At 43.1% G+C, this 10,295-nt stretch overlaps 1 pseudogene; it reads right to left on the bottom strand.

The window, feature by feature from the left end:
• Positions 1–4,781: 4,781 nt before the first annotated feature.
• On the bottom strand, positions 4,782–10,295 carry LOC135572712 (uncharacterized; annotated as a pseudogene).

Below are 10,295 nucleotides of genomic sequence, written 5' to 3' on the forward strand. Positions count from 1 at the left end.
GAGTCAAGCATTTTCTGGTGGTCTACTCTCAATAAGAATGTAGACTGGATTAATTATAGTTACCAGAAGTGTTATTAACCTGTTAAGACTCTAGGGGCAGTATTTCATTTTTGGATAAAAAGACGTGCCCGTTTTAAGCGCAATATTTTTTCAGGAAAAGATGCTCGAATATGCTTGGAATTGATAGTTTTGGAAAGAAGACAGTCTTACGTTTCCAGAAATGCAAAGATTTTCACTGTGAGTCCCTTAGAACAAATGCTTCGGGCAAAACCAAGATGTATGACCGACCAGGAAATGCACAGGATTTCTGAGGCTACGTTTTCCATGATCGCCTTATATGGCTGTGAATGCGACAGGCATGAACGGACTCTTTCTCTTGTTTCCCCAAGGTCTTTGCAGCATTGTGATGTATTTGTAGGGATATCATTGGAAGATTGACCATAAGGGACTACATTTACCAGGTGTCCCGCTTGGTGTCTGCGTGGCAATCGGTGCGCAAAAGTCAGGTCCCGGTATTTTTCCATTCAAATCTCAGAACAAACCAGGCTACAAGGACGGTGCTTTCAATGGAGAGAAATATGACAAACCACCTTCAGGATTGATTCAAACAACGTTTTCCATGTTTCAGTCGATATTATGGAGTTAATTCGGAAAAAAGTTCGACATGTAGGTGACTGAATTTTCGGTTAGTTTCGGTAGCCATATGCATAGTAACAAAAGGTAACGATGTGTCCTACACAAGAATCCTTCAGGAAAAACTGGACATCTGCTATGTAACTGAGAGTCTCCTCATTGAAACATCTGAAGTTCTTCAAAGGTAAATTATTTTATTTGATTCCTTGGCTGGTTTTTGTGAATATGTTGCGTGCTAAATGCAAACGCTAATGCTAAGCTAGCTATCACCACTCTTACACAAATTAGTGATTTTCTCTGGTTCTAAAGCATATTTTGAAAATCTGAGACGACAGGATTGTTAAGAAAAGGATAAGCTTGAGAACAGGCATATTTATTTCATTTCATTTGCGATTTTTAGAAATCGCTAACGTTGCGTTATGCTAATGAGCTTGAGGCTGTAGTTACGCTACCGCATACGGGTTTGGTCGGACTATGAGGTTAAAGGTTTTGTAGAACAGACTGAAGCAACCAGCTGGAAGACCTGACAGAATAGAATTGCATTAGATAAAAGGAGGAAGTGGGCGTGGTAATCAGGACCATGTCTTACATCCCAGGTAGCACAGCTCCAGACGAATCAGTGCCCGAAGCCTCAGCTGTTTTGACCACCCTGGCTCACGGGTTGGCAGAAACTCTGGGGTGGATACTTCTCTGAACTGGGTTTGATTTTTGTTTTTTTAAATTGGGTTGACAGTATTTATGGAAAAATGTGGTGTTATGGGCTTTTTTCACCTGTATGACTGTGTTAGTTTTGTACGTACGTGGTTGATTGCGTGTATGTATGAAAGTTATTGTTTCCAGGACTCTGGAGAGATCAATGACACTACAGATGGTGCGTTATGGGCCGATTCCAGGTTCTGACCGTGGAGGACTGAAGGCATGTCTACCGAGGAAGTGGACGAATCTGAATCTGTCATTTGTGGGGAATTTATGTTTGATGAGAATAGTGTTGAGATGAAGGGGAATTAGATTGTAATTTGTTTCAATGATTAAACTGTTTTTTAATAAAGATTGTGGCAAAAATCCTGAAAAAGGAGTTATGATTCTGATGTAGGTTTAAAACCAGTTGGAGTTAAGGTTAGATTTGATTAATGATGTGTGAAGAATCTGATAAACCTCTATAAAAAGGTTAGTTAAGTTCGTTTATACTTTGATTTTTATGATTAAATGGAAACTAGATGTAGGTTTGAATGTATAATATTTGATCAAAGGGAGGATTGTTAGAGGAAATTGTGGTTGAGATGATTAATTATGTATACATTATTGATTAGAACCATTTATTCTAATACTATTATGTTATGGTATGAAAAGTAAAAGTTATTGGTTAAGCTGTTACTGAAAATGTAAGCAGAACGAATTAATTGTCTGGGCCTCTTGGGCGTTAAAGGGGGAGCGATGCTATGGTTTTTCAGACAGATAAGAAATGTCTGGGAGATGTTCCAGACCTAAAACAAAACAATGGGCTCTTGTGAGAATCGGAGAGAGGGTGGGAAACTGATGATGTCATGTTCAGTTTATAACCTGTGGAAAAATGTATTTGAGTTAGTACTCTCTGGAATAAAACGCTCTTACCTAGCTTTTAAGACTGGTCTCGATCTACTTCATGCATAATTAATGACCTTACACCTCATTAATGAATTAGAAACGAGTGTGAAAATGGTTTTGGCAATAAAACATAAAGGAATTTAGAATTCCTCTATCACCCACTCCTCTACAATGGCTGTACGAAGTTGCTGGATATTGGAGGGAACTAAAACACGCTGTCGTACACGTCGATCCAGAGCATCCCAAACATGCTCAAAGGGTACCATGTCTGGTGAGTATGCAGGCCAAGGAAGAAATGGGACATTTTCAGGTTCCATGAATTGTCTACAGATCCTTGCGACATTGGGCCGTGCATGACCATGCTGAAACACGGGGGGATGGCAGCTGATGAATGGCACGACAATGGGCCTCGGGAGCTCGTCACAGTATCTCTGCACATTCAAATTACCATTGATATAATACAATTGTGTTCATTGTCCGTAGTTTATGCCTGACCATACCATAACCCCACGGCCACTCTGTTCACAACGTTGACATCAGCAAACCGCTCACCCACAAGATGTCTACCATCTGCCCGGTTCATTTGAAACCTGGATTAATCCTTGTAAAGCACACATCTCCAGCATGCCAGTGGCCATTGAAGGTGAGCATTTGCCCACTGAAGTTGGTTACACTGCCAAACTGCAGCCAGGTCAAGACCCTGGTGAGGACTACAAGCATACAGATGATCTTCCCTGAGATTGAATTTCTGCACAAACTGTCAGATACATCAATTGCCTAAACCCACAATTTCATCAGCTGTCCGGGTAGCTGGTCTCAGATGATCCCGCAGATGAAGAAGCCGGAGGTCATGGGCTGGCGTGGTTACACGTGGTCTGCGGTTGTGAAGCCGGTTGAACAAACTGCCAAATTCTGTAAAACGACGTTGAACATGGCTTATGGTAGAGAAATGAAAATGTAATCGTCTGGCAACAGCTCTGGTGGACGTTCCTACAATCATGCAAATTGCACACTCCCTCATAACTTGAGACATCTGTGGCATTGTGTTGTGACAAAACATCACCATTTAGAGTGGCCTTTTATCCCCAGTGGTTTAATCAGCTTCTTGACATGCCACACCTGTCAGGTGGATGGATTATCTCAGCAAAGTTTAAATGCTCACTAACAGGTATGTAAATCATTTGTGCACATAACATGAAATAAGCTTTGTATGGAACATTTCAGGGATCTTCTATTTCAGCTCATGAAACATGGGACCAACACTTAACGTTATCTATACTTTTGTTCATTTTCAGTCCCTATACCCACAATGTATTTGTCTGATAAAGTGGGTAAACTGCCTACCCTCTGAGGCAATTTTACACAAACACATGCAAAACAGGTAGCCGACATTAAATATACGAGTTCAATCAAACGTCTACACCATAGTTCATGAGCTGTTCATTAGTCATGAGTTGAATGCGTGGCGTTTTCACCGATCATGTGACAAAACACCTTTCATTACGTTGTTTTGTAATGATTTGAAAATATCTTACGATTCCTGGATCTCTGAAAATGCCTACGGTCACATTTGTCTCGCTGTGACAATAGTGTACTCAAATCCAAAAATATAGGCCTATGCCATTGCATAATCAAATGCTTCCAACCAAAAGTAAACTATAGGCCTACCATTGTTGGATGAGCATTGGTATCTAGCTGAAGGCTAGTTGTCTGGAGCAATTTGAACAGTCAAATGTGATCCCCGATTATCAAATCAACTAAGCTGACACTGAAATAGCCTGTTAATGACACTTCCATCAATGAACAAGCTGGACCGTCGTCAACTTTAAAGATTTTAATTGGCTGAATCACTGCTACCAGGATATGACTTGTGCCAACTGTCGTAGTGCAATCTAGACCTACGCCACGTTCTGATGGGACTAATTACAATTGAGCATTTCAGTCACACAACTTGACACTGGCTGATGCAGTGTGTTGTGTAAGGTCAGAATTGGGGTACCTGTTAGCAGCCTTAAAAGCATCCAGGTAAAATGTGTATAACTCGACAGTGTATGAGCCTTAAATTCTAGGCATAACCAAGTGGTCAGACACTCATTCTAACACCCTTCGAATTCACAGACATTCAAACAGCATGGTAAAAAAAGCAGCAATAGACTTAAAGCCTCTGTAGACAGAACAATATAAGTTCTAGGATGAGTAGGAGTCATCTGTAGTTACCCATTGAGTTGGACTATAGCTTAATGCCACAAGCTTGCTTTACTCCATTTCTAGTAAAACTAGCCTCATCATTGTCACACCTTGCTGCCAAAATGCAGTTTATGGATACGTGTGCTTAGATTATTCAGGCCCCATCCTGCAGCAGTTGACCAAAAGTGGCAGGGTGGCCACAGTTAAAAGTGCTGATCACCCCTTAAAGGCCAACATGTGTCGTAAGTGACTGAGATGAGATTAAAATTCGTTACAAAGCATTTACCTAGCCAACTTAGTTACCAAACAAAGTCCTCACTTGTGATATAATCCCCAAACTGGATGCAGCCACATCCCAAAACAATCAGGACAAGGTACAGCTTGTAAGAAATATGTTTTATTAAGAACCAGACTTATTTATATTAAAAACACCGCAAACACTCAATTCAGTCAGTGGTTTCATTTGTTCCTGTGGAGAGAATAAAATGAAGTTAGCTCTCATCTAGGAATATGACATGTAGAACAGATTTCTCCATCTCATACCATTGTATGGAGAGTGACTGGGGTCTGGGCCTAAGTGGTTCCTTTAGGTTGGTTCATTTGCCAGCTGAAGACTTTGACGTATTTAGCCCTAGGTTGGATGCCAGGCATTTCCCTCCCAGGACTAAGGCCTGTGTTGGAAGTAGTTGTGGAGGTCAACGGTCTTCTGGTGGTGGGTGGAAAGGTGGCCTGAAATGCTATGATTGGACAGAGAGTCAGGTGTAAAAAGCTGTAGCAGTTTTACCACCCTCTTTAGCTGCACAACTACCGAACACTTACTTTTTACAGCTTCTCTAGTCAAGATGGTGCCAACTCCTGGAGAGTCTGCCTCAAACCGCCAATATGCAAACAGCTTGTATAGGTCACTCAGTGGATAGACACACCGAACTGTCACCCTAAAAAGAGAACTGAACATTAAAGCCACAAGTGCCTGTAGTGAGAGTTAATGACTGACGTAAATAGTTTTAATTCAACCAATGAGGTAGTAGATTATCAGTGAAGTCACGTACACAGAGGCAGTATCCCTGGTTTTGACTGGTGCGTTCACAGATTGGCTCTTGTGCTCAACGTTGATATCATTTTCGTAGGTAACATGCTGATGGTCAACCTAGATGACAAGAGGACGTCACAAGCCTGAACATGATTCATTGAATATCAAACTGTTGCAATCCAAAAAAAACGAAATGGTTGTTCCCTTGTCAGGCCTCATGAGAACTAGACACCTGTCAGTCAAAGTCTAAATATTAATTTAAAATATTCAGCCTGTATGCTGACGGTTTCAGATGGAGGCTTGCTGATCTCGTGGACCGATTCTGCGCCTGAACCAGTGACGGGATGCATTGTTACAGCAGTAGTTCCAGCGTTTATTTTGCAGATTATTTGGACGCATCAGGATTGGGCAAATTCTAAGACATATGTAACCAGAACTAAGTCATGCAGCTGAACAAATTAAGCAAGATGAGTTCTGGGTTACCAGGTTAGATGCTGACAAACTTATTTGAAGTAGTCACTGGTAGGGCCAGTCACTTGATCATTTGAATGATTAAAATTGTATGGGTTGGACAGTTATACCTGGACCCTGGTACCACAGGTGTGGAGTCCAAAGCTAAAGAGAGCCCTGGTGTCATCCGTCTCTTCAGGCCTGCAGGTGGAGTCCAGGAGAAAGGTTCCGTTGGGTTCAGTGCCAGGGATGGCCAGAGTCACATCAGTAACCACTGTCACCACCCCTTCAGTGGAACACACTAGAGAAAGTAGTGTTAGAGCTGGGCTAGAACAAAGTGAATGATCAACACTAAACAGTCAGGCAATAAATTAAGTTGCAGGCAAAGATGAGGCACTAGTAGTTACCTATGACCTCAGTAGTCTGGAAGAGACAAGCTTTGGCCAAGGAACTCTTGACCTCCAAGGTCTTAGGAAGTCGTGAGTGAATTTCAAATGAGCCGTAGAACTGCTTCAAATTGATGTCCTGGGAAAAAGAGAAGGTACATTTTAAATAATTATAACGCCTACTTGAGCCAACGACAAGCCAATTTAAGCGCTTGACCAATGAGCATCTCACCTTATAAGTGTAGCCAACAGAGAAGAGGGGCACTTCCAGGTTCAGACTCTTGCTGTCATTCTGCATGATGTAGCCCCGCTTGGCTGCCAGATTTGTGGTCAGAATGTAGGGGCCAACACCCACCTCCCACAGGTAGTCAAATGGCTTATGGTCCATTAAGAAACTGATGCTTTTCTCATTGCAGACGCCTTTGAAGACCGGAGGAACTGACGAAGAGAAGATCGGCCCAATAGTTTAGTCAATAGTGCCAAAATGACATCAGGGGTAAACAGTGGTAGATCGCTGGGCTGCGTCCACGTTAGGCAGTGATCAGAACCAGAAGGCTCGGAAGCCCACCTTGAGAATTATCACTTCAACTTACAGACATCATTGAACTGAGCCACGACTGAGGCCAGGTAGTAGAAGGGCTCCTTTTGAGGCATGATGACCAACGTGTAGTTGATGTCCATCGAGAACTGAAGAACCCCCTCTGGAGAGTACTATGGATATGAACTCATTTAGAGGGGGGACTTTCTCCGTCCTTGGTCTCACAGACTATGTTCCCACTATCTCACAATATTCTAGTATTATGTCTAAACACATAGTCTAAGCTTCTGTAACTATTAGGGTGAAATGCTTCAGTCATAACTCTTAATGTCATTCAGATTCTCTTATTTCTTTAAACATAAATTCCCTTATCAAGAAGCCATGAGGAAATACTGAGAAAAACCACAGTAGTTCATTAGAGAGTAAAAATAAGTATTTCTCTTTACCAGCTTGTGAACAACTGCATCCTCAAATGGCACCCTGAGAATGTAGGCATGTAGGGTACTATTGGGCTGGGTGACCATGGTTATGACGAGGCCACTTTTATTCACGTCTAGTATGGTGAAGTTGTGACCATTGAGCATCACAGCCACCACGTCAACATCGTAGGAGAGGTTCCCCAGGTAAACAGTAAACACACGATCCTCAAGGACTGTTTCTGTGGTGGTGGGGGGTGACAAGTGTCATTAGCAATTATGACCATGGAGCTGAAGAGCCACTTCGGATAGGTTAGCAGAACTTACGGTTAATGATGGTGAGGTGCTGGATCAGAAGGGGTGTGTTCATGGGCCTGTGGAGGCGGAGTCTGGTCTCCACACCACAGTCATCAAGAAAGATTTGTTCATAGTAGAGATGGACCACATAGAACTCATGGTACATGTTGCCCATCACAAAGCTCTGGAAGAGTTGAAACCGTTATGAAGCATCTGCCATTAGGTTATATGGTACAAAGTAGAATATTCAAGGTGTACAGAGGACATGAGTGACTGAAGCCATTTGCAGCTTCTCTGCATCAGAATACAAGGTAAGCGTCTCCATGTGAATGGTCAGATGCCGGCCTAGTACGCTACTGACTTTTCTGTATCCTCCGGCAGCATTGAAGGGGATGCTGATCTGGACAGTGGTGTCACTGATGTCCAGGCTGTAGCCTCGCTCTGCTGTGATGGGCTCATCCAGGAGCTGCCCATCCACCCCCATTGAGATCTTGCTGCTCTCCAACCCAGAGAGGCCAGAGACCAGCGGGGACAGCAGAGTGGGGGTCTGCCAGACCAGCCCCGCCCCATCATACATCCCTTCATCTGGAAAGAGATTACAAGTGTTAAGACCCTGTGAGCAATTCTTCCTCTGGAACCGAGTGATCAAAACATCTCACAGATCTGAAATAACTTCATAGGTGGAAGTATTATTTGCTTAACTGTACCATCACTATTGCTTAAGACAATCCAGTCCCTTCAGGTCTGATCCTTGATTATGTGGAGCCTGATATTACACTGGAACTTACTTATGCTGCACGCAACAATCCAGTCCACCATCATAACCACCCATCTCTGCCTGGAGAACAGTATGGGATGGACCACCTCCACCACTGAACCATTGATCTGGAATTGAATAAAGGATGAAGTGTACTTGCCAACAGTACAAAAGGGGCATTTCAGTAGTCTAAATAAGTGGCTTCCTTCCCATCCTGCATAACCCTTGTTTTAAACATTACGCAATGAAAGACCCTCTTGGAATACAGCCACCAGTGTAGGTCGTTAATGTCAAATTAAGCAAGCCTGAAGACAACCAAGATAAAGGAAGCCATTGAACAGGACATTTAAATCCTCACCATGGAGACAGACCCCATGACAGACCGTGGTGTGTAGGGTGAGCGGAACACCAGTCTCCCTGGGTGAAGTGGAACACGTAGCCCAGCTCCCGAGCCTCTGAGAATGACATGGGAATCAGCTGCTGTCCCTCCTGCTGGAACATCACCTGCCAGGTAGACGTGGCAGAGCTGTGGGCCTGATGGGGAACAAGAGACAGGACATGCATGGTGGTATTGGGGACAAACTGGTGGAGCTCATCTAATTGACAATTTGCCAAATAGCCTTTAGCTTACTTTAGCAAGGGCAGCAGTCCAGGTATCCGTTGTACCAGACAGACAAGAAACGTCACTCCTCATTGACACCTACAGGGTAACAGAACACTCTCCTATAAAAATACACAAGCCCAACTCCACGAGCCCTGGGTACAGTCTAGATCCATGCATCAGTACCTCCATATAGTTCTCCTCACAGCTGACTTCTCTGGGGGACCAGGGTAGAGGGAGGAAGCAGGTTGCATTCACAGAGTAGGTGGCTTCCACTCCAGTCGCATCAATAGTGATCAAGTTAAAGCTAAAAGTGAAAACCTCATCGTCCTAAGATACAAAAACAAGACCTTCAACTGAGATACCTGGTAGTAATTTGACTAGAAAATAGTTTAAAAGCCCTTCCCATGGGCACAGATTTAACTCAATGGCTACTCCACATTCGTTCAATGTAATTGAAATGTTGATTTAACCAGTGTGCCCATGGGTTGTGGCTTTGAAAAGACCACAATGCACAGAAAATATATGAACCTGGTTGTCAGTGTGGCAGGAGAAGTAGGAGGCTCTGAGTTCAGCATGGCCAGGCAGAGGGAGGATACTGAACATGTAGCCACACTCTGACCCATACTGCTTAGTGATGGGGTGAACACCATCAGCATCTAGATAGGGGTAAAGAATTGGGTCATATCAAATGATTTGAATATGCTCAAATCCAATACTAAATAAAAATCAGTTTATTCTTAAATGGTCCAACAGGCACAGTGAGACGGAAATATACTGCAGGGAGAGACTTCCTGTCAGCACCAGCTACCAAACCCTGGCCAAGACATGTTAAGATGCCAAGTTCATGAGCTGACCAAACCTGGTTTCAGGCCCATTTTGCATCAGAATTAAGGTTAAAAGCCTACTTACCAACCGCTTCAAAGCGAGGTTCGTTCCCAGCAAATGAGAGTTGGGTTGTTACCAACAGGTATCGATCCCGGCATGCAGTCTCAATGGCCCCTATATAGACACACAAGGTGAGAATCTGAAGGGTGGAAACTAATTGATTCTGACCAACAATTCATACCAGTGTTCTACAGCTTGTATAAAGGCTCATCTGACCCAATTTAAGTTTCTTACCTCTTGGAAGGTCAGAACATCTTACACTAGGCCATACAGAAAGGAATATAAATACTCTGTAAGAAAAACAATAGCACAGGTCAAGAAAAGGTTGCCAGCATCAACACACCTATTCAAAACATTTAAGCCCACCACCAAACTTACCCCACCCAACACCCAAAAGCCATTGCTCCGTAGAAGTGTCTAACCCTAGCCAGTAACAGCTAGTAAACTACACCTGCTAGTTAACACACCATCAACTACCACATACTGACAGTATCCTAGACAACAACCAAAAAAAAACAACAACAGTTG

The sequence above is a fragment of the Oncorhynchus nerka genome, linkage group LG8 (assembly GCF_034236695.1).
Source record: "Oncorhynchus nerka isolate Pitt River linkage group LG8, Oner_Uvic_2.0, whole genome shotgun sequence".
Lineage (NCBI taxonomy): Eukaryota > Metazoa > Chordata > Actinopteri > Salmoniformes > Salmonidae > Oncorhynchus > Oncorhynchus nerka.